The sequence below is a fragment of the Lissotriton vulgaris genome, chromosome 2_1, assembly GCF_964263255.1.
Source record: "Lissotriton vulgaris chromosome 2_1, aLisVul1.2, whole genome shotgun sequence".
In the NCBI taxonomy this organism is placed as follows: domain Eukaryota; kingdom Metazoa; phylum Chordata; class Amphibia; order Caudata; family Salamandridae; genus Lissotriton; species Lissotriton vulgaris.
Genome location: NC_141687.1, coordinates 1,944,156,291 through 1,944,184,253, shown reverse-complemented (window position 1 = coordinate 1,944,184,253; position 27,963 = coordinate 1,944,156,291).

The following is a 27,963-nucleotide window of genomic DNA, read 5'->3' as shown; positions in this document are numbered from 1 at the left end:
GGAGTCTACGCAAACTGTAAGCGGGGATACCGTGGTAAAGAGCGTTTGCGTAGTCCAATTTTGATATAACGAGTGCGGCCATAATGATCTTAAGTGCCTGGGGGGAAAAGAAGCGGGAGACAGTGCGGATAGTGCGGAGAGAAAGGAAACAGGAGGACACCACAGAGCTGATTTGTGAGTGGAGAGTGAGTTGACTGTTTATTTTGACACCAAGTGTTTTGACCGTGGTGGAGGGGGTCGGTGCAGAGCCAAGAGAAGGGGGCCAGAAGAGAGAGTTCCAGGGACTGGATGAACCACCGGTGAGAACCAGCTCGGTTTTATCCGGGTTCAGCTTAAGGTGGTTGTGGTTCATCCAGTCACTGATGAATGTCATGGTTGACTGGAAATTGGAGACCGAGAGAGGAGAAGGGGACAGATCAAAGATAAAACCAGTTTTTGTAAAGTAATGCGGGACCTGCCTTCCCAGAGCCGCTCTCTCTGAAGGCTCTCAATGCCTTTAAAATAACAAGCTGGGACTGGGTCCGGGTGGTTCTACAAGGTATACAGGAAACAGGGCAAAGCCATCATTTTAAAAAGTGCTGTAACACCGTTCAAAGAGATATGTCCCATTTCAAGCACTGAAGAGGGGGGAGCAGATTTCGTTCATGCCTTGTTTTTGGGTTATCTGAGACAAAAACACCCAGGTATCAGAAGCCGTATCGGACCACCTGATTTGGAAAGCCCTTTAAGGGGGTTGGGGACTCACCGCTGAGGACATAGATTACCAACTTGACCCAGTTGATCCTGTAACCAGAGTTCTTCCCGAAGTTTGTAAAGTTAAGCAATCTGGACAGGATGGGACGCTGCCATGCACCCGGTCATGGCCGACCTCCCGGCACTCTATGTGCCCTTTCCACCGCAACGAGCTTTGAAAAGCCCTTGGGCTGCAATTGGTTGAGAATGAGGTCTTCCACAAAGAGGTCCGCTGTTGGCCCCTCCGCCTTCTCTGGTACTCCAAATATGCGGACATTATTTCTCCTGGAGCGACCTTCGTAGTCGTCAAGCTTATCCTCAGCGTACTTCCAAAACTTCTGGAGTTCCTTGACGTCCTGCTGCAATTGCACGGTGTTAGTCTGTAGGCTGGAAGTGACACTCCCCATTTGTTTTACCTTTTAGCTAATTGTTGCCATGTCCGCCCTGATAAAAGTTACTTCAGTGGAGATTGTGTCCATTCGCTGATCAACAGATGTACGTACACCCGATATCGCCTCCATTACATCCTGCAGGTTCAGTTCGATATGTTCAGTATCTGGCCCAGCCACCGCAACGCCCCTCGGGTGGGATTAAGTGACCACAGGTTTAGGGAGGGTGAATTTTTCCAGTTGGGTCTGTTAGGTGGCTATTAAGCCTTTGGGGCCCGGCGTCTCTTGTTGGTCTGCACTCCAAGTCAGCTGTCTCTGGCAGTGGAGCCACAGGATCAGGGCACCTCCCTAGGGCCAGAGGGCACGACCAGGCAAATCCCAGGCACTCCCTACTAATCTGCCGGGAGCTCAGCATAATCTCTAATCGGAGGCACAGCAGATCTTCAGTTCGTCAATGCCACCAGCCACCATGCAGCACAACCGCGCGGGCAGGGCATCCGCCTAAGGTTCCAGACTATAGCTGGCAAAACAGGAGTCAGGGTGGCGGCCTACAATCTTAGATGGGCATGTAACATTGGGTAAAGGAGCCACCAGGTGTGACAATGTGCTTACACTCCAATAGTTGTCCTGTTCCTCGAACCCCAGCAGGCGGCCAGGCTCCAAATCAGAGCTCAATTCTGTTCTGCCAGAACTGCGCTGCACAACCAGGCTCCAGTAGGGAAGGTCAGGCACAGCCTTATCTACCGCTATCTTCATATAGCCTTGTCTGAACTGGGGTGGCAGAGTGGGCTAAAGAACGGTGATGGATTAAACCCAGATGTTTTGACTGGGTGTGAGTGTTTGATTGATTCAGATGCTCCGTCCAACACCACCTCCTTTTGTACCGTTATCTACCACTGTAGCAGGGGGGCAGACCTCCAGGACAGTCCCAGTGCAGGCCCCCAGTTTTCCACGAAGCGCTCTATGCGGCGACTAGTTGGTCTCAGCATGAGCGTGATGTTGGTGCGGCAGTGGTTACGACCCTCCAGCCGCCTCAGCATCCACCATAGTTGTGGGGCCGTGTCAGGGTTGTGCCACTGCAGCACTTCAGTGTCAGGCACCGCACCTCTGCGCGGTTCGAAGGCCCCCTCCAGACTATTGACGTCGGGCCCGGAGCTCCCCGGGGCAGCTGCTCTCGTCTTCTCATAGAGAGCTGATTTTTCATTCATGGTCAAAACGCCGGTAATCTGTACAGCGGAGGTAGCGCTATGCCCCCTTCTCAGAGGCGTCAGCTGAGCCGAGCTGATACAGCGTCACGTTGCTGACTCCGAGTCAGCCCGCTGGCACAGGCCACAAGTCACGGCCTTGCAAGCTTCAGAAATGGCGTGCAAGACGCCGCCGCTCTGCCCCCTGCATCACGGTAGGTCCCGGCTCAAGACTTCCCCCAGGCCCAGCCTGCACCGCTGTTCATGAGGTCCCCGACACCGGATCTTACCACAGCTGGCCTGTAGAAGACTTCAAATGCCCCCCAGCACACAGGAGCATGATGAGTTTGGCAGATTTACTCTATAATATCTTATCAAGATTTATGCCCCCTACGCCGAGGAGTCAGCTGAGCTGGGCTCCTACAGCATCGGGTTGGACTCCGAGTCAGTCCGCCAACACAGGCCACCAGCCACGGCCTTGCGAGCTTAAGAAATGGCATGCAAGGCGCGGCCACTCCGCCCCTTGCATCACAGCAGGTCCCGGCTCAAGACATCCCCCTGGCCCAGTGGTGATGCAGCTTGCACCTCACTTCAGGGGGTCCCTGACACCGGATCTTGCCGCCACTGGCCTACGGAAGACTTCTAATTTCCCCCTAGCACACACGAGGAGGATGAGTTTGTCTGATTTACAAGGAAAAGTGAGTTTTTAGCGGAGCTCCCTCACAACGTGGCCATCATGCTCCGTGGCGTAGCCACACCCCCAGGTTGGCATCTTTAATATCTTATCAAGATGTTGCTGGTTTTTCATCCTCCAAGCCTACATTTTGTGGGATTTTTACAGCTACTTGTTTTTCTTATGTAAAAGCCTGTAGTATGCTAGTCCAGGTGTTCAGATAATAAAGTAGCCAAGGCAGACCCAGCTGAGATAAGTAGTATGTTTATTCAATCCTTAAGTAAGGAAATAGGAAGCATTAGTCAGGAACAAGCAGCCCCACCAGGAGCAGCCTACTAGCTGCTCAGACCATCTCCCAACTAACAACACTCAAGCTTTTCATCCATGTCAATCGCACGAACAGTCTACTCGGAACACTCACACTGGCTGAAATAAGTGTAGGTGTAAGATGGGACAAAAACCCAAGAACACACGCAGCACGAGATGGTGCAGCACAATGTGGCAAACGCTAACATAATGTCAAGGTGAAGCACAGTGTGACCTACACACACAAGACAGCATAAGAGTACAAGGTGATGCAAGGGGTGAGAGAGAGAGAGAAACTCTGTTTATTTAGACCGTAGTCTTTAACCCCTCCCATGCTGGTGACGAACCCCAGCCATCACGCCCCGCGGTGGGCGTGTGCTGATGACGGCTGGGGTTCGTCACGGCACCGCCTGGTTCTTTTGTTTACCGCACAGCGGTAAAATCGCGGCAGTAGCGAAGGGGTTAAACAATGAGATCGAAATAGAAATGCATCACATAAATATCAAAAAGCCGTACAAAAATTTATAAAATCAGGCTGTTACTCTCCATGCCGCTTCCTATATGTTATAAAAATTTTAAAAAGGCATTTTATGGGTAGCACAGACATAAAATCGTTACAAAGAATTTTAAAACACATGCTATACATAATAAAACTGGAAGTTATTACATTTAAAAGCGAGGCAATTTCCATATGTTTCTCATTACAGTACTATCTGATGTCTTATGGGCTTGCAATCCCTTGTATCTTAGCTTTTACTTATTTCTGGCAATGGGATACGAGTAGGTTCCTCAATTTGATGTCTTTTGCTGTTCCTGCGCTAAGCGATTCACCCCTTTCAGATAGTTCCTGAGAGCGATTGCTATATCCAGATTTTCCATTCCTATCAATAAGTTTGTCGCTTGAACACGTTGTCTTATACCATGTTTTATAAATAAAGGTCGTAAGACCAAGATATTTATATTCTTTTAGTGTTTCTAATTTTATTTTATCTAGGTACCAGCTAAAACTTTTGGTCCCTTTTCCAAAGCATATGATCTTTGTTTTTTCCATGTTCACTATCAGCAATGTATCCTTACAGTAATCATGGAATGCATTTAGTTTTCTTTGTAGCCCAATCTCTATCAGGCCAGTAATCACAAGTTCATCTGCATACAGCAAGCATGAGACCTTTCTACTATTCATTCTTGGGCTCGCGCTTCTTTCCACCTCTAGTGCTGCTGGCAGGTCCGCTAGAAATATTGAAAAGATGAGCAGAGCTAAGACGCAGCCCTGTCTCAGCCCATTCCCTATTTCAATTTTCCTTGTCAGTGCCCCTTGTGTGTCTTTAATGACTTGGGCCCAGTTCCCTCTATGTAATTCTTTCAGGATTTCAAGTAAGCACACCGGGATTTCATATTTAATCAGGCACTCCCATAGTTTCCCCCGGTCCACCGAATCAAAGGCTGCCCGGAAGTCGACGAAACAGCAAAACAGGTTCCCCTTTTGTTCTATCGACTTCCGGGCAAGGGCCCACAGGGCATAACGGTGATTCACGGCGGAGTGCCCTTCTTTAAAAACCCCCTGTTCCACCGAGATAATTGAGTTCTCTTCTACCCAGTCCTTTAATTTGCCAAGCACTATTTTGGCAAATATTTTCTCCCCAATGTCCAGTAGATTGATTAATCTATAATTTTTCGGGTTATTCATCTCCGCTTTCTTATGTATTGGCCTTATTATAGCCCATTTCCAGTTATCTGGGCATTTCCAAGTGTCTAGAATGACTTCAAACATATTCCCATTTTTTTCTCCTGGCATTCCCTTGTAAACCAGCCGGTAGGTTTCCCAGTCTTCAGGCTTTTCTCTTTGTTTTTATTTTTGCCTCTATTTATATTTTTATACTAAGAGTTTGGACCACCTCCTCAATTTTTCCTACATACCATTCGAGGTTTTGACCCCTTGCTGTCTTCAGGTCTAGGTTCTGTTGCAATTTTATTAATCTGGCAACATATTATTCAGTGAGCCTAGTTGTGCAGCGTCTGGGGTAGTCCCCTCCCTGTTCCATAACCTTTGGGCCAGATTCAAAGTGCTCATCTGGGATCTCCAAGGCTACCACGTTATGGTCACTTCCATCTCTATTCATAATTCTGAATCCCAAGATTAAGCTAAAATTCCAAGGAGTGGTAAAGGCATAACCTATGGGGCAGCTTTGAGAGCCTAGTTTAAATGTTTTTTTGGCGGGGTAATCTAGCTCACATCTTCCATTTAAACAGAACACATTTTTAATTCGCAGGAGGTTTCCCAACTGCGTATCTTTAGTACTAAATATACATTCAGGGAAATGTGAATGTACATGTATTTATATAGCGCAAATCACCGACCCGGTATCTAAGCGCTTGCTTAGGGAACTCATCCTGGTATTCCCCTGTGAGATAACCCCGGCAGTGTATCCACAAGGTGAAAGCCATGCATCCCACCGCGAGGGGCCGTTGTGGAGATTAAGCAAGCTATTGCCCAGAGTCGCAGAGTGTGAATCCGTGAATCGAGTAGGCACCGGAGCGAGAATTGTCAAGTCCGTGGACATTTTAGGACTCAAGACCCCGCCGAGCTGGGAATTGAACCCTGGTCCCAGGCTGACCTCTGCTTCCAGGTCTGCCTCCTCTAACCAGTGAGCCACACTTCTCCACAGTTGTTTGAAAGTTGCTTGAGGTATTTTATAGGCCTCCAATATGTCTTGAAACCAGCAATCTACATCCTCGGGGTGAAGTTTGTGATTAAAATCGCCCACCAGAATAAACATATCCCTGCAGTATTTTTCACAAAGGTAATCTATAAAGGGGGGTGGCTTACACAAAAGACAAAGTGAGCCGCGGACGACTACACACAAGAGAACGTGATGCACAAGGCGACTTACACACGACAATGAAAAGTGAAGCGCTGGGCGGCTTACACACTGTACACAGGAAAAAGTGACGCGCAGGGTGACTTACAAACAACTGCCGTACAACGAAGTGTCCAACACACGTAGAAAGGGGATTATCACCCCATAACCCAAACATGAGGGTTAACAGCAAAGAAGAGTGTTGAAAAACCCTTGAAATAGGGCTGACACCCATTCCAGCGGGACAAGAGACAGACCCCTTGAACCAAATGTGTAAGAGAGGAGTTAGGTCTAAAACTCACTCCAATCCCTAGGCAGCAATACAATATCTGAAACGAGGGGACATGGGACTGACAACCCACTCCTATCTCATATGCAGGGATACAACAACTGTAATGAAAATAAAATGTGTGAAAAGCATCACTGTAATACAGTTGTGAGGGTGAATACACACAGCAGTAGAAATATGTTACAATAGTAAACATCACATGTCTAGAAATACACACAATCTTCTTATGTACTGTAAGCTAAAAACATGCTTGTTATGAAGACACAAAAACAATACAACAATGTCAATGGTGTGCCTGTCACCGCGATCCTGAGAGACAGGCTGTCTGAGCAGGAAAAATGAGTGCAGCGGCACACGAAGTTTGAAAAGAAGCGATCCTGAGCGAAAGGCTGTCCAAACAGGAAAAATGAGTGCTGCGGCACACGAAGTTAGAGAAGACACGTTGTAAAAGATGTAGATGACACACCCAGTATCTGTAAGACACCAAAATCAACAAAAACAAAGTCCAACCAATATTTGAGTCCATGATAACACAGATGAATTTAGACTTTCTGAAGCTTTGGCTAAGACTGGAGAAAAGTCCTGCGGAACCGATGTCAGGCTGCACAAACAAAAATTGTTGACTCGCCTCTGCATAACAATAAATCCAGAGCTGTACCAGCATTACACTTCGTGACGAAGACGATCCGAGTTGAATGCATGAATAACGTTATTGTTATAACAATGGTTGGCAGGTTACTGGAGTACACTTCTATCATCAATAACATGGGATACAGAAAGCTTGGATACGCCAACTCAAAGATAGTGGGACGCACAGGAGACCCATGCTGAGTGGCTCACGGCACGCTCCTGCTGCACAACGTCCATAGGCAGCATTGAAGAACTTGGCGTGTCATGAAAGGTTCTGGAGCGGCTCCACGCGACACCAATGACAAGGTAAGGTGCGCGAGCTGTGTTTGAATTTGAAGGCAAAGTAAATCTGTCATCCTTAACAGCACTTGTAGTAGAGACTACAACATACATTTTAAAAGTGATAAAATATTCCCTTTGATGACAGTGTACACGGCGATTTAGTAATTCAGTCCAGCCATAGCACTTTGAAAGCCCCAGTAGTTAAAATAGGCACAGATAAAGAACACATCAGTGCAGTGCCAGAACGAAGGTGCTCTAAGTGAAACAATGTCACACATCCAAAAGAAAGGGTAGTAGAATACTGACAATAATGTTGAACTTGGATACCAAAGTCTTAAGAAAAACAAAAGCACTTCACACTAGGGCAAATTCAAAGTCAGTAACTGAATACCTTGGTTCTGGATGCCCTGTAGTCATTTGCAGTGGTATGTCGGCACTGATTGAGACAAATCTTCTGCTTAACACAGGCAGCTTTGATGATGAATAACCGTGAGATGTAGATGCAGAGAAGACAACACAGCACACCTGCGCTGGGGTTGTCCGGTGCGGTGGACACTGGTGGGGCTACATCACGTGCTTTTCGAAATTCCTTTATCTTGAGTTACTTGTTGCTTGTTCCACATTCCAACTCCTGTTAGATGGCACGTTGAGCACAGGTATATCTCCTCAAGATCGTCGCCAAAATGTTTTTGTATGCTAGTCCACGTGTTCAGGTAATAAAGATAAGCCGAGGCAAACGTAGCTGAGATAAGATAGTAGTAGGTTTATTCAGTTCATAAGTAATGTAACAGGAAGCAGAGGTCAGGAACAAGCAGCCCCACCAGGAGCAGCCCACTAGCCGCTCAGCCCATCTTCCAACTGACAACTCTCACACCAAGCATTCCATCCATGTCAATCACACTAACATTCTACCCGGAACACTCACACTCGCTGAGTGTTAACAGTGATTAAACGGTGTTCCCTTTCCCGTTGGTAACATACGCTACCATTCAGATTAGGAAGGCTACAGTCTGATGCCTACGGACCTATGATTTCACAAAGAAATGTGAACAAACATCTTGCATTATTTAAAATTATTGTAACAAAGCAAATGTTTGCTAGTTTGCGTTTTTGTATGTTTTTGATGGCGGGACAGGCACTTTCCACATGCAAGTACATGCATGCATTCAGAAAATTCAATATTTTCTACTGGTTGTCTTAGTTTATCGTTGTATGTCTAGGAGGAAAAATTGTGAGACCGCTTTAGTTGAAAAAACTGACCCCTATATTCTGTGCTGGTTTCTAAGTCTACCTGCATCTGAATTTTGGGCACTCTGCATGTTCTGTGACTGCTTGTGGATCGAATGAACAAGCGAGCCACTGTGTTCTCATGCTGAGGAAATGAGTGGGAAAAAGGGATACGACCCGCCAAAATAAATAAGCAATGCGTGAAGTCTAAGAATCTTTGCTTTTATTAAAAGCAGGTAATACAAAACAAGAATAATAATCCAGGTGACAGAGAAGAGAACAATGTTGAAATCAATTAACGAAAAAAAAGCTCAGATCCTGTGATGTGGGGGCTACAGACCTAAACACACCTTTCTTAGCCTCAGGCCTTACAACAGCTACTGTACATGTATATCTCAATTACTTTGCATGATGCTTTAGAAAAGAAGTATTCATACAGAAAATTACAGTTCTGTGAGAAAGTATACTCTTTCACCAAAGCTTTTAGTCACTGCATCTAAAATACACGACTGTGCATTCATATCACCGAGTTTCTTCTGCGTTTTAGTGGGGTATATATGTATGTATGTATGTTTTTATGTATGTTTCAAATAGCTCTCTGATAAGAAAACTCATTGCAAGCTATTCTCTCTACACCACTGCATTGTACCTTACTCCATTCTATGCCACTCCATCCCTCGTCACTCTACTGTCCGCTATTCCATTGTACGCAACTACACTCTATGCCACTCCATTGTGCGCAGGTACACTATATGCCACTTCACTGTATGCAACTACACTCTATGCTACTACACATTATACTATTCCACTGTGCACCACTCCACTCCACTGAATTCCATTCTACGCCACTACAGTGTATAGTATTCGACAGTATGCTACTGCACTGTATGCCCCACACTGCAAGCTACTCCACTTTACATTATTCTAGTCTACTGCACTACACTGTACACCACTCCACTCTATGCTATTCCACTCTATGGCACTCCACTCTACACCTCCACACTATATTTTACTCCATTCAACGCCAATCAGTGCTACGCTATTTCACTGTATGGCACTCCACTGTACACTACTACACGCTATGCCACTCGAATTTGCACCACCCCACTCCATGCCATTCTACTCTACTACACTCTACGTCACCCCACCGTATGCTATTCACCTGTATGCTAATCCATTAGGTGCCACTACACTCTACGCCAATCCACTCTATGCTATTCCACTGTATGACACTCCACATTGAGCCAATCCACGGTATGCTCTTTTCCTGTATGGCACTCCACTCTACACTACTACACTGTAAGCCATTCCAGTTTACAACACTCCACTCCATTCCCCTCCACTCTACGCTACTGTTTTGAATGCCACTCCACTCTCTGCCAATGGACTCTACACTATACCACTGTATGCCATTGCACTTTACACCACTCCAGTGTATGCCTCTTCACCATACGCTGTTCTAATGTGCACTACTACACTCTCTGGGACTCCAGTCTACACCACTTCACTATATGCTATACCACTGTACGCAACTTTACTGTAAACCACTCCATTCAACACTATTACATTGTAAACCATTGCACTCTACTCCACTGCAGTGTACCCCACTCCACCCTACACTATTCCATTCGAAGCTACTGCACTCTATGCCACTCAACTGTTTGAACATCCAAGCTACACCACTCTACTGAGTGACACTTCACTTTATGCTACTCCATTGCATGCTATGCCACTGCCCTCCACTTCACTCTATACTAATCCACTGTAGGCCACTCCTTTCTATGACATTTCTCACTATGCCACTAAACTCTGTGCTATTCCACTCTATGTCACTCCACTTTACGCTATTCCAATCTACACTATTAGACTGTACACACCTACACTCTGCCCCACCCCACTCTAACCAACTCCTCTCTAAAACACACCTTTCTATGCTATTGCAGTCTATGTCAATGCGCTTTACGCTGCTCCACTCTTCGCCACCCAATTATACGCCGCTCCACTGTCTAACACTTCACTCTGCCCTACTCCAATGTATGCTTTTCCACTGTACGTAACTCTGCTGTATGCCAGTGCACTCTATACTTTCCACTTTACGCCACTCCAGTCTATGTCATTCCACTATACACCACTCTAATGTACCCTATTCCACAGTATGCCACTCCACTCTACGCCCACTCCACTGTTCTCGACTCCACTCTACACAATTAGACTCTTCTATTCCTCTCTAAGCCACTTGATTCTTTGCCACTCCAATCTATACCAATCCACTGTATGCCTCTAAAATCTACACTTCTCCAATATAGATTATTCCACTTCATGGAATTCCAGTGTGCACCACTTTACACAAAGCTATTACACTGAACGCCACTCCACTCAATGCCACTCCACTGTATGCAACTCCACTGTATCCTACTCCACTGTACGGCACTGCAATGTATGCCACTACAGTCTACGCTATTCCAATGTACATGGCTACAATTTACCTCATCCAATCTATGCCACGCCACTCTATGGTAATCCTCTCTATGCCACTCTACTCTAATCCACTCTACACCGCTCTATGCCACTCTACTCTACACCACTGCATTCTTTGGTATTCCTCTGCATGCCACTTCATTGTACCATACTCCACTCTATGACACTAAACTATACTCCGCTACACTCTATTCCACTGTACAACACTACATTCTAAGACACTTTATGCCACTGTCCTCCACTAAACTCTACCACACCCCACTTAACAACAGTCAACTGAATGACACTTGACACTATGATTCGAAACACATTTTTACAAAAAAATAAAAACAATTTTAATGTAATGAAAAAACTACGTTTATAGCTCATTCATAATTGGGAAAACCTCATTTATTCTTTCCATGCAAACCAAACTAAAACTATACAAACGTTAGAAATTTTAAAGATATCAATATAAATGGCACAACACCAGTTGTAACTCACATTTAAAATGTATGCACCACCTTCAATTTACTATACATTCTTCACCTCCATGCACAGTCTCTAACTCGCCACTCTATCACATCGAAATCCGGTGTCCGGCTGAGGCTGTAACAAGGATAAACAGCTTTTCCTTTGAAGAAAAGGCCTCAAGGGATAGTTCTTCTGCGGGAAAGGGCTCCTACCAGCACAAAATCTATCCTGACCATCAAACAGACACCCTTGCATGATGGTGCAACAGTGCCTGTGCTGGCGCATGGCAGCACACAGTGCACCAATGTATAGCAAGAGCAGAACTGTGTAATTTCTTTGACAATATAGTGAAGTTCTGCTCTCCCCAGGAGATGCAGTATAGCAACTGTGCTTGCTGTGTTCTGCCACTTGTCCCATGAAGTATGTTGAGGTATGGGGTATGTGGCAAGTTGAAGTAATACCTTGGGTTGTTTTTGCCTATTTTTTGTGATTTTGGATAAGCAGCAGCATCGATAAGCTAAGTGCTTTTTTGCTTTACCACTTTGTCACACACATCTTATGGATTCACAAACCCACCCACTGATTAGAATCATAATTCTGCCTTCTAAAACAACATTTTTTAGAAGGTAGGTTTTAGACAGTAAAAAGAGATTGTGCCTCTGTGGACAACTGCTGTCCAGGCCTTAAATTCAGGTATGGAGAACAGCTCTGAGGCAGTATCATATACTGAGACAGCATCTGAGGGAGAAGAAAATGGAGCAGAATCGGGAAGTGAAGTTTCAGTCTTCGGAGGTCTGTTCAATAAATCATCTTCCAGTGATTCTGAAGAACATGGTCATAACAGTCATGCTGTCCCTTCCCAAGCACAATCTAAGCAAGGTAGATCAATCTAGAGAGTAGACATGTTGGTAAGCAAGCACAGATGGAGTGCTATCTTGTCAGGCCCCCAATTTAGTGCAGCTCAAAATTTCTCCCTTCAGTGCCGAGCTGGAAGTAGTCTTGATACAGAAATGTTTTGCTGGTTGACTGCATCCATCTCTTTTTGGATGTTGATTTCTGTTAGACTCAGCAGTTTCTGGTTGACTGGGATGCATCAAACCCAGACTGAATCCACCGTCCTAGTATGATACACTCATCCAATAACCCATGCTCACCCTTGGGTAGCTTGACATAGAGCAGTCAGGCTTATCTTCAGGGTCAAAGTGTAAAGTATTGGCACAACACCACCCATGCAACACACTGAGTACACTACAAAACGACTCCACACCATATCTATAAAACACTAGTCTGTGTATAACACACACATTGAACTCAAAATGACATACCTATTGTATATATGTTTTACAGTTATATACAATTTTTGAACTCTCCCATTAGTAGCAGAATGGCATGAACATATTTGTATAGTCATAAGCATTCACTTGCCTCGTTATCCCCTCAGCCTCGTAAGCAACATAAACCCATGTGCGTACTTCCCTAAGGTGTTTACAAACCAGGCAATCCCTTACATATCAAAAGCTACACAAAAATATTTGCGGGGTGTTTAGAGGTATTCCACTTTCCCACTGTCACATTAGCATAATAAACAACATTCCCAATATTGCGTACCTACATAGTTGTAATGGTCAAGGAATAACAGGTTTTTACTATGCCTCTTGACCCAGCCCCTCAGCCACTCAAACTACACCAGCCAACGATACACGTTGCACCTTGCGATACTTTAATTAGATTGTTGAAACCACCTAAAGTGGAAGGATACAGTTACTTTGTTTTGTCCCTCCAGATGATCGGCACCATCACGAGTGCGTGATCACTATCCACCCGTAGGCAAAAGACTGTGACACCGGAAGCTGGCGTCATTCCCAATTGAAGAAATGTTTCCCCTCATGCAGAGGTGTGAGCTTCAGTTGCTCCATGGATCCATCCTTGGTTGCACACAAGGCACAAAAAGAAACCTCGGGTCCAGTCGCAATATTCTCAATAAAAGAGTATCATGTGGCATGGGTCCAAGGAGAGGGAGCTGGCGACCTTAGACGGAGCTGCAAGGTCAGGCCCTTTCAGCCTCCTGGTCTGGAGGTCAGATACAGTCTAGACTTCCAGATCAGGTGCCACAGACTTGGCAAACGTCCCCCAAAACCCCTCGGACACAACACACAACGGAGCTAGCACAGGTTTCCGGTTGCAAGCATGAGTCCTCAGACTCTGAAAACTTCCCAGCTCTCCTCCACCTCCTCATGTTCCGGCACTCCAGGTCAGTTCAAAAGCCTACCTTGGAATTGACCATTAAAGTAATGGGGTAACCCTAGAGGTACTGGACCTGGGTAATAACTGATATGAACAAACAATGGTCAGAGACCAATCTATTTATGAAAGCAATAGGTCAAAACTTAAACAATTTGAGGCGTGTATTATATTCACGAACCTGAACTCAATTAATGAAGAGCAGAAAAATAGGCAACAGCAACAAACTCAAACCATATGCAATATTTTAATCTATTGTCGTAATGAAGGATCAATTCACAGTATTATGTACATTTTATATACAATGCCCCGTATCAAGAGCGTGCAGTAAAGAAAAAAGAAGTGTCAAAAGGGCGTGATCGTGATAAGATGAAAGGAAAAGAAATCACACAGAGTATATAAAAATTATTCTGTATTATTCAGAAAAAAACAGCCACTAAGGACTGGAACAATATGTCCTGGCCACTTCAATAAGTCAATATACAGTCCTTAATGCTATTCATAAGACATAAGATGTATAAATGTCTGCACTAATAGAGGGGGGGGGATAACATTAGTGGTCCAGGATTTTACCTTGGAATTGCAGAGGCTCTCTCTACATTTTGTCCTGTCTTCCATCCTACGCTAGGAGGCTTGATCAATATCTTTTGTGAAGTCAGGACCTTGCCCCTTGGAATGCAGGTTCCAATTCCAATTCCCAGGTAGGCCCCTCAGAGTCAGAGGTCTGTAATTTCCTTTGAGCCCCTAGTTTATGTCTGTCTAGCAGGAATGCACAGATGCAGCTGTCCCCTCAACACTCAGATGTGGATTGGAGACAGACTGACGGGCACACAGGGCCACCAGCACAGAAATGCCCAATCCCCAAAGTGCCATTTCCACATTTGTAATGTTGAATTCAGTCACACTACCAGAGAGGATTTGCCATTACTAACTCATCAATATCAAACACTATACTGCTACTTTTCTGCACGTATGAAATACTGCTCAATAGCCTTTCCACTAATCCCCCATGTTAATCAATGAAAGAAGCAGGCCCCGCCATACAAAACACACCATCCAGCTACCAGTTAATGTAGTGCAAATGTGCACATGACCTGCCTCTTCCTGACACCGCACTCTGCCCCCCAGGGGGTACTTTGATGTAGCGAGAGGCATGCAGAACCTTGGCAAGTAGCTTTTTAAATGGCAAGCAAAATAACAGCAACCTGCACACACAGGCCCACCCAGGTCAAACCTGTTGCACATTTGAAGATCTACCTCGGCGGGGGCACAACCAGTGCTGCAGGCCCACAGAGGTATTTACAACAAGGGGTGGTGAGGGACAGAGTCTCTGAATTAAACAGAATACTCTCACCCAGTCAAGAGATCAGGGCTAGATCCAACACCGTTTTTTAGCTCACTGCACCATCCCAGTTTCAGAACCTGGCTGTATGCAAATTAGTCTGTTCCTGTCCCAGTGCATGATGGGAACAGGGCAAACCAAACTACAAAAACCAATTCTTACACTGGGAAGGAAACAAGCTACCGGGGACCGGTTTCTGGCATTTCAGCCTCTTCGGCCCGGCTTGCTTGAATCCTGATGGTGCAATGAGCAAGGGACTCACATCTGAGTATACCCTTCCACGCTTAGGGTGGACAAAAATATTTACAACAAGGGGTGGTGAGGGACAGAGTCTCTGAATTAAACAGAATACTCTCACCCAGTCAAGAGATCAGGGCTAGATCCAACACCGTTTTTTAGCTCACTGCACCATCCCAGTTTCAGAACCTGGCTGTATGCAAATTAGTCTGTTCCTGTCCCAGTGCATGATGGGAACAGGGCAAACCAAACTACAAAAACCAATTCTTACACTGGGAAGGAAACAAGCTACCGGGGACCGGTTTCTGGCATTTCAGCCTCTTCGGCCCGGCTTGCTTGAATCCTGATGGTGCAATGAGCAAGGGACTCACATCTGAGTATACCCTTCCACGCTTAGGGTGGACAAAAATATTTACAACAAGGGGTGGTGAGGGACAGAGTCTCTGAATTAAACAGAATACTCTCACCCAGTCAAGAGATCAGGGCTAGATCCAACACCGTTTTTTAGCTCACTGCACCATCCCAGTTTCAGAACCTGGCTGTATGCAAATTAGTCTGTTCCTGTCCCAGTGCATGATGGGAACAGGGCAAACCAAACTACAAAAACCAATTCTTACACTGGGAAGGAAACAAGCTACCGGGGACCGGTTTCTGGCATTTCAGCCTCTTCGGCCCGGCTTGCTTGAATCCTGATGGTGCAATGAGCAAGGGACTCACATCTGAGTATACCCTTCCACGCTTAGGGTGGACAAAAATATTTACAACAAGGGGTGGTGAGGGACAGAGTCTCTGAATTAAACAGAATACTCTCACCCAGTCAAGAGATCAGGGCTAGATCCAACACCGTTTTTTAGCTCACTGCACCATCCCAGTTTCAGAACCTGGCTGTATGCAAATTAGTCTGTTCCTGTCATTACTAACTCATCAATATCAAACACTATACTGCTACTTTTCTGCACGTATGAAATACTGCTCAATAGCCTTTCCACTAATCCCCCATGTTAATCAATGAAAGAAGCAGGCCCCGCCATACAAAACACACCATCCAGCTACCAGTTAATGTAGTGCAAATGTGCACATGACCTGCCTCTTCCTGACACCGCACTCTGCCCCCCAGGGGGTACTTTGATGTAGCGAGAGGCATGCAGAACCTTGGCAAGTAGCTTTTTAAATGGCAAGCAAAATAACAGCAACCTGCACACACAGGCCCACCCAGGTCAAACCTGTTGCACATTTGAAGATCTACCTCGGCGGGGGCACAACCAGTGCTGCAGGCCCACAGAGGAGCATTTGAGTTACATGCCATAGGTATATCTCTTACCCCTAAACAAGGGACTTACAGCTTATTCAAATCAGCCAATCCTTTACACACCAATCACTGAATTGCATTGTCAAAAGCACTCAAAGTCGTAAGACTAGCACATACATCAGCAGAAAACCAGGAGGGACAAAAGCAAAATGTAGAGGGAAAGCACGATAAAGAGGGCTATTTCCAAACCCTTCCTTGAGGAAATGATACACCAAACAAATTTGAGTGTTGAACAGTTCCTGATGGAGTATGGAGGAACTCTTGTACCTCATTCTAGGGGCACACTAGTGGACTTCCAATTCATTTGGGGATTTGAAGAAATTTCGGAGCCTTAATCTCAAAATGATGATAGTGCACAAACCAAGCGTACAGTCCTACTGGTATACTCTCATGGTTTGGGTTACACCATGGTTCAAACCAGTCATAAGCAGAATTATTGTTTTGCTATTGCAACATATGCTCCATTTCAATGATAATTCTGCAACATTTCCACAAGACCATCTGGACCATGACAGGTTGTTCATAAATCGGCCTACCATGGACATTTTCCTAACAGGGTTCCGAAAGATGTATACTTTTGGAGAAAACATAGCAACCGATGAGTCCCTGATCCTGTACAAAAGTCAATTGCTATTCAGACAATACATGCCGAGCAAAGGAGCTCGTAAAATTGTACAAGAGGTGTGAGAACTCTATTGAGTATATGCTCTGCTTGAGAGTGTATCCAGGGAAGGACTCGGCTCTCAGTCCTGTAGGTCAGAGCTTTCCAAACTATGTGTCGGGACACGTTACTGTGTCGCCTGCCATGTGTTGGTGTGTCGCGCAACAATGAAGTCTGCGGGCAGATTAGTGCTCTAGTATTCTAATCTGCGTGAACGTCGTAAATGATAAATGTTAATTACAGAAAATACAGTATGGCTCTAGAGACGTGTCCCAATTACACCCTATTTTCCATGGTGTGGTTTTATTTGCATCTTGCACACATTAGCGTTCAATAAAAGCACTCGGGAATTTATTTTATTATGCTAATAAGCAGGACGGTCTGCGCATGTCAGACACAGTTCGCAGAGGCAGGAGACGACCGTGCGCGCAAAGCCTTGTTCCCTTTGCCATGCGCGTTGAACATTGAATGAGCAGTAAGTCCACGGAGCCGCCTCTGCCATCCCAGGCACTCGGTATGGCACACATTAAATGGAAGAGGCTGCCCGGAGACGAGGAGCACTGCCCGGAGGTAAAGTCTGTTCAGAACTTTTCAAATGACATGCTGGTAGCGGGAAGGTAGTTTCACCAACTTCAGACTGCCGAGTATGTGGTGCCAAAAGTTTGAAGGAAGTCTGGTGGAACTTCATACTAATGCAAACTGGCATCCTTTAAAATGCCGGTAGTTAAGCAAAGGTAGGCATTCATCACACTCCAGCATTTTCATTTTATATGCATAAATTTGAAGATGAACAGGGGATAAAATACCGTTTATTTTATTCAATCCGTGACACACCAGATGGCAACACTGAACCATGCAAACACATTATTATACATTTTATATATCACGTTTAGTTCAAAGATAGCTTGAAAATGTGCTTTTTATATAGGGAAAAGTTTACTGAAAATCGTACGAGAAATACTGCGCTCTGCCCTTTGGTTGCCTAAAGCAAAAAGAAGAGAACAAGATTAAAGTTTTTAAGTTAAGGGTGTAAATTAGAATTTAAAAAAAATGCAGCTTTGCTTTATGGGAGCAATTGTTTATGACGCATGTTCCAAGGTGCAGATAATAATTTTGAGGTTGTGTTTTAAGCTTTCATGAATAGATTGTTAATTTAAAAAAAACGTACAAAGGTTAGGGCCAGTAGAAATATACATGTATGTGGCTGCAGTGTTGAGCAAGGAGGTACGGTCCTACCTTCACCTTGTCCTTGTGTCCAAATCCGCCTGTACAAAGCCAACCCTTAACTCCCATTCCAGTTACTACTAGAAAAACCTGAAAGGAGATGCTTTTGATAGATTTATTGATTAGGAAGGGGGGGTCAAATCACGAAGGTACCATAAAAATGCATTTCCAGCCTAAAACTCAAGCCATGGTTTGCCTTTTAAACGCCCAAAGCTCGTACATTTGTGGGCATTCTCAAAATCCAATCAATAACTCTCTCACCCTGGTATGATCAGAGACTTATATCAGGCAAGAAATGAGGTAACTCCTTCCAGAATGGGAAGGGAAATTAACCATCCTCCAATTTAATAGGGGTACACAACAGGCCTTTCTCCACAGGAGATGAAATGTAACTCAGCACCCATTCACCAACCTACTCTTATAGATTCCCATTTACTACTTTCTTTTTTAATTGGTCCATATATTTATAATTGTGTACTGTAAAAGGTTAAATGATGGTGTGACTGAGTTCTTGGAGTGACACTGCATACTGGTAAATGCTTTGTCCGTGCATGAGGGCCAAAGTGTTGTAATATGATGGTGGATGTCAGATGGTGGTTATGAACATGTACCATTGCAAGTGTCTGATGAAGGATGGTAAGTGTGTTGGTTTATAATGGTGCATGGGTGGGCATTTGATGCTGGAGTAGGGATGTATGTTGGTGGGTGTGAGCATATAAAATTAGCCATGTATTTGTCCGTTAAGTAGTGTGAAGTCATATACCGGTGACTATGCCGATGTGTAATGGTGGTTGGGCAGTCCCACATCATGTTGTGTGGATAGATGTTTTATGGGGGATGTGTTATCTTTCAATGGTGGGTTTGTCAACATATATGGCTGACTGTGAGGACATTTAAGAGATGTTGGAGGTGTTGGAATATAAAGTAGTTAATGTTGTGTCTAATGTTATTTTACATTACACTGATGGTGAGAAGACTGGGTGCCTGGCATGACAGTTAAGGATCAATTAGTATGGTGGGGTTGGGCACATGAGGTAAAGGTAGCCCATTTCCTCATTAATTGTACGCCTTGTTAATTTTTATGGCAAAGTCACTCTTAATATAGCCTTAACGCCCATTCAACTTTAGTGTTTTTAGGGAACTTACAAGAGTTTTGTTGTGATGTGGTATGTGTGGGTGTATGGTGGTGTGTGGAGTATATGATTGTTGGTTGTGTTGATACATGGTGTTATTTGTGTGGCTGTATGAAGGGGGTGTTGGCGTAACCTTCTCCCAGTTTTGCCAGTCACTGGCTTTGTTAGAACAGATTCACAATTGCTTTATTAACCTTCCTGCTTTCTCAAATATGCTGGATAATGCACCATTTGCCCACTAATTTTTCAAACTTTTCTTGTGGGGGAGAACCCCACCCCCAACCCTCTTTAGGTGGTTCGGGCTTGCTCGCTCGCTACACTGCATTACCGTGTCGCAAAATGATGCATGTCAAAAAAGTGTGTCACCAACATGAAAAGTTTGGAAAGCTGTGCTGTAGGTTGACATTCTATGCTAAATTGTATGGGAGCTTGTTGAAGCAACTCCTCCATAAATGTTATAAACTTTATGTCGACAACTTCTACACAGGAGTAGAGCTGCTCAGCGAGCTGTGCAAAGGTGGCACTGTGGCATGTGGCACAGTTCAATGCCACTGCAAAGAATTTCACCAGAAGACTGTTTACCAGAAGCTCCAGAAATCCCAGAGCACTACATTGCATCCCAATGAACTGCTTGCTTTCAAATCTCTGATAGATGAGATGTGCACATGCGCACTACAATTACATGATGATAACACCTCCCTGGTCATGGTTTAGAATCAGTTGACCAAAGTTTACAAGTCTACCTTTATAACTGAATACATCAAGTAACTGGGTGTAGTGTAAAAGAATGACCAAGTACATAAGCCATACAACACGAGTAGTAAAACTTGCAAATGGTATACAAATCTGTTTACCCATTTGAACTATTTGGCAACATTCAATGCATATTTTGTTAGCATCAGATCAACACAGGATATCAATGTCTTTCCTTGACTTCCAGCTGACCGTCATTGAAAGTCTCACTGGCTGTGGAAGCAGTAGCCTGCCCTTCAACTGCTGTGGAGGACGTGGAAAAGGCTGCATGATCAGCAGTTTGCTTACCATATTCCTGCAACAGTGAGAAAGACTCAACTATGCCTTTGTTGCAGAGTCGGTTCTAAGCAAGAAACCAAGCACTATCTGGCTATTGATCCCTAGCAAGAGCACAACTGGTGTAGGGTCAATCAATCAAGAGTATTTGTAAAGCGCGCTACTCACCCGCTAGGGTCTTAAAGCGCTGGGGGGGGGGCTGCTACTGGTCGAAAAGCCAGGTCTTGAGTTGCTTCCTGAAGGAGAGATGGTCCTGGGTGAGTCGTAGGTGGGTGGGGAGGGTGTTCCAGGTCTTGGCCACCAGGTAGGTGAATGATCTTCCACCGGTGGTGGTTCTGCGGATCCGTAGGATGGTGGTGAGGGCGAGGCTGGCGGAGCGGAGCTGGCGGGTTGGCATGTAGAACGTGAGGCTGTTGTTGAGGTATTCGGGGCCCAAGTCATGGAGAGCCATGTGTGCGTGGGTGAGGAGTCTGAACGTGATCCTTTTGCTGACGGGGAGCCAGTGCAGGTCCCTCAGGTGGGCGGAGATGTGGATGTGTCGGGGGATGTCCAAGACGAGTCATGCTGAGGCGTTCTGGATGCGCTGGAGTCTTCTGGCGGTGGTCCCAGCGTATAGGGCGTTCCTGTAGTCCAGACGGCTGGTGACGAGGGCCTGGGTGACCGTTTTCCTGGTTCCAGTGGGGATCCAGCGGAAAATCTTACGGAGCATGCGGAGAGTGTTAAAGCAGGAGGATGTAAGGGTGTTAACTTGCTTGCCCATCGTGAAGGAGGAGTCAAGGATGAAGCCCAGGTTGCGTGCATGGTCCGTGGGCTTGGCTGGGGGGCCCAGAGCAGGGGGCCACCAGGAGTCGTCCCAGGCGGAGATGGATGGGCCGAGGATGAGGACTTCCATCTTGTCTGAGTTCAGTTTCAGGCGGCTGAGTTTCATCCAGTCTACGATGTCTTTCATTCCGTCCAGGAAGCTGGCTCTGGCGGAGGTGGGGTCGTTGGTGAGAGAGAGGATCAGTTGGGTATCGTCGGCGTAGGAGATGATGTTGAGGTTGTGCTTGCGTGCGATGGCTGCAAGGTGGCTCATGTAGACGTTGAAGAGGGTGGGGCTGAACGAGGAGCCTTGAGGTACGCCGCAGATGATCTCGGTGGCTTCTGCGAAGAAGGGAGGGAGACGGACTCTTTGGGTTCTGTCGGAGAGGAAGGAGGTGATCCATTCCAGGGCCTTGCCTTGGATCCCGGCGTGGCGGAGGCAGGTTGTCAGGGTGCGGTGGCAGACCATGTGGAATGCAGCCGAAAGGTCAAGCAGGATGAGGGCGGCGGTTTCTCCGTTGTCCAGCAGGGTCCGGATGTCCTCGCTGGCCACGATGAGGGCGGTCTTGGTGCTGTGGTTTGCTCGGAATCCGGACTGTGATGGGTCGAGGGAGCCGTTCTTCTCCAGGAAGGCTGTCAGCTGTTTTTTTGATGGTTTTCTCGATGACTTTTTCAGGGAAGGGAAGGAGCTAGGTGGGGCGGAAGTTCATGAGGTCTGAGGGTTCTGCAGTGGGTTTCTTCAGGAGGGTGCTGATCTCTGCGTGCTTCCAGCTCTCCGGGAAGGTGGTGGATATGAAGGAGTTGTTGATGATGTCCGGAAGTTTGGGTGCGATGATGGAGTCGGCTTTGTTGAAGATGTGGTGTGGGCAGGGATCGGTTGGGGAGCCCGAGTGGATGGTGTTCATTGTGTGGGTGGTATCTTCCATGCTGACCTGTGTCCAGGCGCACATGGTGGTGGTGGGGGGTGTAGGTTTAGTGGTGGGGTACGTGTTCTGAGCGCTGAAGCTGTCGTGTATGTCGACGATCTTACGGTGAAAAAAGGTGACCAGAGAGTTGCATAGGTCTTGAGAAGGCGTGATGTCGTTGTTGCTGGCGTTGGGGTTGGAGAGCTCTTTCACGACGTTGAAGAGTTCCTTGCTGTTGTGGGTGTTGTTGTCCAGTCGTTCTCTGAAGGATGACCTTTTGGTGGTGCGGATCGGCTGGTGGTGTTTGCGGATGGCGTTCTTGAGGGCTGTCATATTGTCCGTTGACTGGCTGTGGCGCCAGGCTTTCACGAGGTCACAGCAGGATTTCTTGGAGTCTTTGAGATCATTGGTGAACCACGCAGCTTTCTTGCTGGTGAGGTTGCTGGGAGGGTTTTTCAGTGGAGCAAGGGTGTTGGCGCAGTCGGTGTTTCATTGTATGAGGTTGCGGGCTCCTTCGTTGGGGTCCGTTGTGTTGGTGGGAGGGTTTAGGCGCAAGGAGGTGGTGAGTTGGTCGGTGGTGATCTTGCTCCAGCATCTTCGTGGGGTTTGTTGAGGGCGTTGGTGGGTTGTCGTTTTCCTGAAGTTGAAGTGTACGCAGCTGTGGTCGGTCCAGTGGAGCTCGTGGTGTGGCTGAAGGAGATGTGGTTGCTGGAGGAGAAGACAGGGTTGGGCGTGTGGCTGGCGTAATGGGTGGGGGTGTTGACTAGTTGCTTGAATCCGGGGTTGGCGAGGTTGTCTAGTAGGGTGGTGGTGTTGTTGTCCTGGTCGTTCTCCAGGTGGAAATTGAGGTCTCCTAGGAGGATGTAGTCGGGGGAGGCGAGGGCGAGTGGGCTGATGAAGTCTGCGATGGCCTCGCTGAAGTGTGAGCGTGGTCCCGGGTGTCTGTAGCTGAGTGTTCCTCTGAGGGTGGTCTTGGGTTCGGTGTGAATCTGGAAGTGCAGGTGCTCTGCGGTGGCGAGGGTGGTGTCGGTGTTGGTTGTGATGCGGATAGTGTTTCTGTGGGCGATGGCGATGCCTCCTCCAGTCCGGTTGATGCGGTCCCTTCGGATGATCTTGTAGCCGTCCGGGATGGCGATGGCGGGGGCTGAGGAGGCGTTCATCCAGGTTTCCGTGAAGAAGGCGACGTCTGGTGCCATTTTGTCCAGGAGGTCCCATAGTTCGACGGCGTGCCTGTGGATGGAGCGGGTATTGAGCAGGATGCACTTGAGGTGGTTGTTGTTGGCAGCTGTTTTGGCTGGAGCAGTGCAGGACCGAGTGCAGGTGAAGTAGCAGGCGTGGCAGGTGAAGGCTCCGTGGGTGCATTTTGGGGTGGCTTGTGCTTGGTAGCAGGCTGGATGTTGGCCGGTGTTGAGTGCGTGGAGGGTGCCAGCATTGTAGCTCAGTCGGGTTGGCTGGCTCTGGCGGGGTCCAGGGGTTTTGGCGCTGGGCGTGGTCCAGACGTGGACGGGTGTAGACGGGCTCGCCTTTGGCACGCCTTTGGCGTGCAATCGGCGTGGCCGCTGCGCGTACGCGGGGTCCCCGCCATTTATGGTGAAGTGGGAGGGAGGAGCAGCTGGGAGGCGGGAGCGGGGTGGCGAATGGGGAGTGGGAGACAGGAGAAGGGGGCGGGCCGCAGGAGAGCAGCGGTGGGAGCAGAGGGGGGGTTGGAAGGAGTGGGAAAGCGGAGTGGGGGAGAGCGAGGGCAAGCATGGGCAAGCCTGGGGAGCGAGGGCAAGCCTGGAGAGCAGGGGCCCTAAGGAGAGGCAGCAGCAAGAGGGCCAAGCAGGCAGCGGCAGCGTTGCTTTTGTCCAGCTTCAGGGAGGTCCTGACCAGGCATTTCAGGTTGAACTGTTCACATTGGAGCAGGGTCAAGAGTGATTTGCATGTGGCTGGGCCTAAACTGAAGCTCCATGGTCTGCAAAATAGTGATAGACTGGGATGCGGCCCCAAGTAATTACTAGTGGCTTAATTCAAACCTTCCATCCATCACTTTTTTGGTATACTTTAGTGTCTCGCCGTTAGTGGGACAGGTATGCCCAGACATGTGTCACTTGAACCAAGCTCAACCTTGCTAAAAAGCCCTAATTAGAGTGAAGCCAGTCCTGGGTTGCTTGCTTCCATTTCAGGAAAGACGTGGCCTGACAGTTCGGGTCCAATCTGAGGTGGCATGACGTGCAATATAACGATGGACTAGGATGCGGCCCAAGTAATTACCAGTAGCTGAGGTTAAATCAAGCATTCCATCCATAACTTTAGGGTATACTTTACTAAGCAAGGAAAGAGGCAGGAGACTTATTGTCACTAACCTCAGTGCCCATGTCAGCAAAGCCTTTGTTTTCCAACTTGCTTTATGTTGTACCATACAAAAATGAGGTACTAGGAAACTGACTCAGGTGGATCTGGTAGGGAAACATCCTTTTGGACGAAGCCGGAATCACGCCAACACAGCGCCGGCAATAGAATGAACATGGAATTAGCACGCATTCGTTCAGCACGCAAGTCGTAACAACAACTTGCTTTTAAGGGTGCGCATTGATGGAATGGCATTAGATTAAAGTCCAACATGTTCCCTACTGTTGCGCAGACTGGAGTTGGAATAGTAAATTAAAGTATTCCAACATTCAGCAGCCCCCTAAGTGAGTGGTTAAAACAACTTGCTTGCTGAACTAATGCGTCTTCAAGACGTATCCTTATAAAAGACAGCATTCGGAATGCATGCGTCCTAAACACATGCGGTATTCCGTAATACATTCATTCTTGTATATACCTTTCAATGGTTGTGAATGGATACATACCTTCCAAGGGAAGGGAACCATTCAAATTGATTCCTCATGTTGAGAAAACCTTGACACCTTTCTCTGCCATCAGAACGAGGTAGAGGTTCTGTTTGTCATATGACAAGTACATTACAGTCACTGCACTGCACATAACAGTATACAAACCATAGGCCACGTTCTCACAGAGTGCCCTGTGCAGCAAAACCTAAAGCCTTTTTTCTAGATTTTGAAGTGCTCTTTAGGGAACTAGCATGTTTACTTAGTTTCAAAGGTAGATACGCTCACTCAGTTCAGGGAATCTAGGCCTGGAGGCATCCTTGGACACCCTCAAACTGGACGGAGTTGGCTTTAGCACAGACATTGTGCTAAAGGCACATGAAAGACAAATCTTCTTTAGCCTCAGTGGCTGCCACAGAAGGCATTACTAAAGGTTTACTAGGCAAATAGACAGGACTAGTCAGACCTTGAAGGAGACAGAGACATGAAAATGTATGAAAAGCTTAGGCTAGGTGTGCTTTCATAAAAATCTTACACTGGAGTAAGGCAGATAGTGAAGGTATTAGAGATATACATGCTTCATCTTGACCAAAGGACACAACACCAACAACACCCCATGCACCCTGATATTCATGGACTACCTCACTCAACTAACTTGATGTCTCTAAACCATACAGAAGACACCAGCTAGACTCACCCTCAACCTTCCACCATGTACACACATCACCCTGCACCTCAAAGAGCTTTACTGTCTCCCAATCGACCAGCAAGATCTATTCAAACTCCTCACATACACATTCAAAGCTTTGTGCAACACTGCTCCTGATTACAGAAACCTTCCAGACACCTCCATTCAGCCACACTGCTACTCACACACTACCCATGCATGCCCAGCACAAGAACATGCAGTCGTGACTCCTACGTTGCTCAAAATGCCTGGAACGACCTACATATCTGTGTCATCCCCTAAATTCTTGAATCCTGCAAGAAAAGCTGAAAACTTGGCTCTTCAACTAGGCAAGCCTGTGCAACTGCCCAGACAATAGCAGCAGGATACCCTTCCACATGACAGCACACTTTAAAAATACACATAACATAACACAGAAGGCTGCACCCAATACTACACATATGGGTCATATTTTTGGCCTGCTTGCCACGTTCATCCTCCGTCAGAATATGGTAGATGTTCACTTCGCCATATGACAAGTGCATCACGGTCACAGACTGCATATAACGGTCAACGGTACACATTTTCACCAAGTTCCCTCTGTTCCAAGAACTAAGTGCCTTAGTACTTTTGAATGTCTTCTTTAGGAACTTAGGATGGTCTTCCCCCGCATGTTTACCTTAGTTTCAACAGTAAATATGTTAACTCTAAGCCTTGAGGCGTCCTTGGATACTCCCAACTCACTCCATAAACTTGACAGGTAATAAAAATGTGGTCAAAGTTTATTTTCAATTGTGAAGCTTGTTGAGGCACCAAACTATAACAACGTGTAGAGGTTTGCTTGTGGTCTATTTATTTCATGTTGGTTGTTGACTGAGTGGGAGGTGGCTTCATTGTTGATGCCATCCTTTGGTGTATGAATGTGATGGGCCCTTGATTGGCGGCTGTCTGTTGATGTGAGTGTACTGCTGTGTTGGATTGAGCCAGTGGCTGGCGGTAGGAAAGTATTGTGTTTGGTGCAGGAATGGCCTGTGAATGGCCCATACAGTAGTTGGTGGGTTGTTTGCGGGTTTATGGCTCACCTTCAGTAGTCTTGGGTTCAATAGTCTGATGCTGTGATTAATATTTGCTCTTTGCAGCTAGCACTTGTGGAGGTGTGCCCATTCACACAAGTGGGGTACCCTTGTGTTAGACATTTAAGCCTTAGGGCGGCCTTTCCCCAAGCCATTTGCTTTAACTCCTCCTATTTTGCTGAATTTGTTCTTGTTGGCCATAGCATGTTAACCAGTGCAAAATGGTGATTGCTCAAAACTTTAAACATGGTCAAATTGGCTTACATCCAATTGCCACTTTAACTTACTTTTAAGTCCCAAGTAAAAGGAAACTATACATAGCCAGAGCCAGTAAATTAAATTCTACTAGAGACCTGCAGTACTGATTTTGCCACAGGACCTGCCTGAGCCCTGCTGGCCTCTGTTGGAGTGAGTTCCTGATTAACAAAAGGTTCCACCCAGGTCATGGACCCTTGGTCTGGCATCAGTTGAGCTCTGTCCCCAAAATAAGGAGAAATTGAGAGGTTTTGAGCTTTTTTGCGACTGCAAATGGGTCTGCTTGTGCCAACTAGCAACGTGAGATCTGCACTTCCCGCTACATCATCGACAGCCCATGGTGACCGCCAATGCGAATTTCCAGCAACTACCATCTGTAACACTCAACAGGATCTTCGCGCTATAAGAACGACCATCCTTGATGCTCCCTCTGCTCCTTGCAGCCTCCTTCACTGAGAATGGAACTCTTTGCGATGGACTTTAGAAGATAACTTTTTCTGCAGGACCAACCTGGTCCCTGTATTTGGCCTATGCACCATAGCTGTCTTGCTGAACTTGTGACTTTCACCTGGTCTCGCACGGTGAGTGGCACTTTGTGTTTCTAGGCACTATACGTACCTTAAATCCTTTAAATTGCTAGTCTCTGGTCTTACTGACTGGATTTATGTCTTTATTGTGTCAAATAACTTTTTTAATATTTCTCTAGTGTTCTAATTTGGCGTGGGATTTTCCTTATGTCGAGTTTTCACTTTATTACTGTTTGCTCATAAAT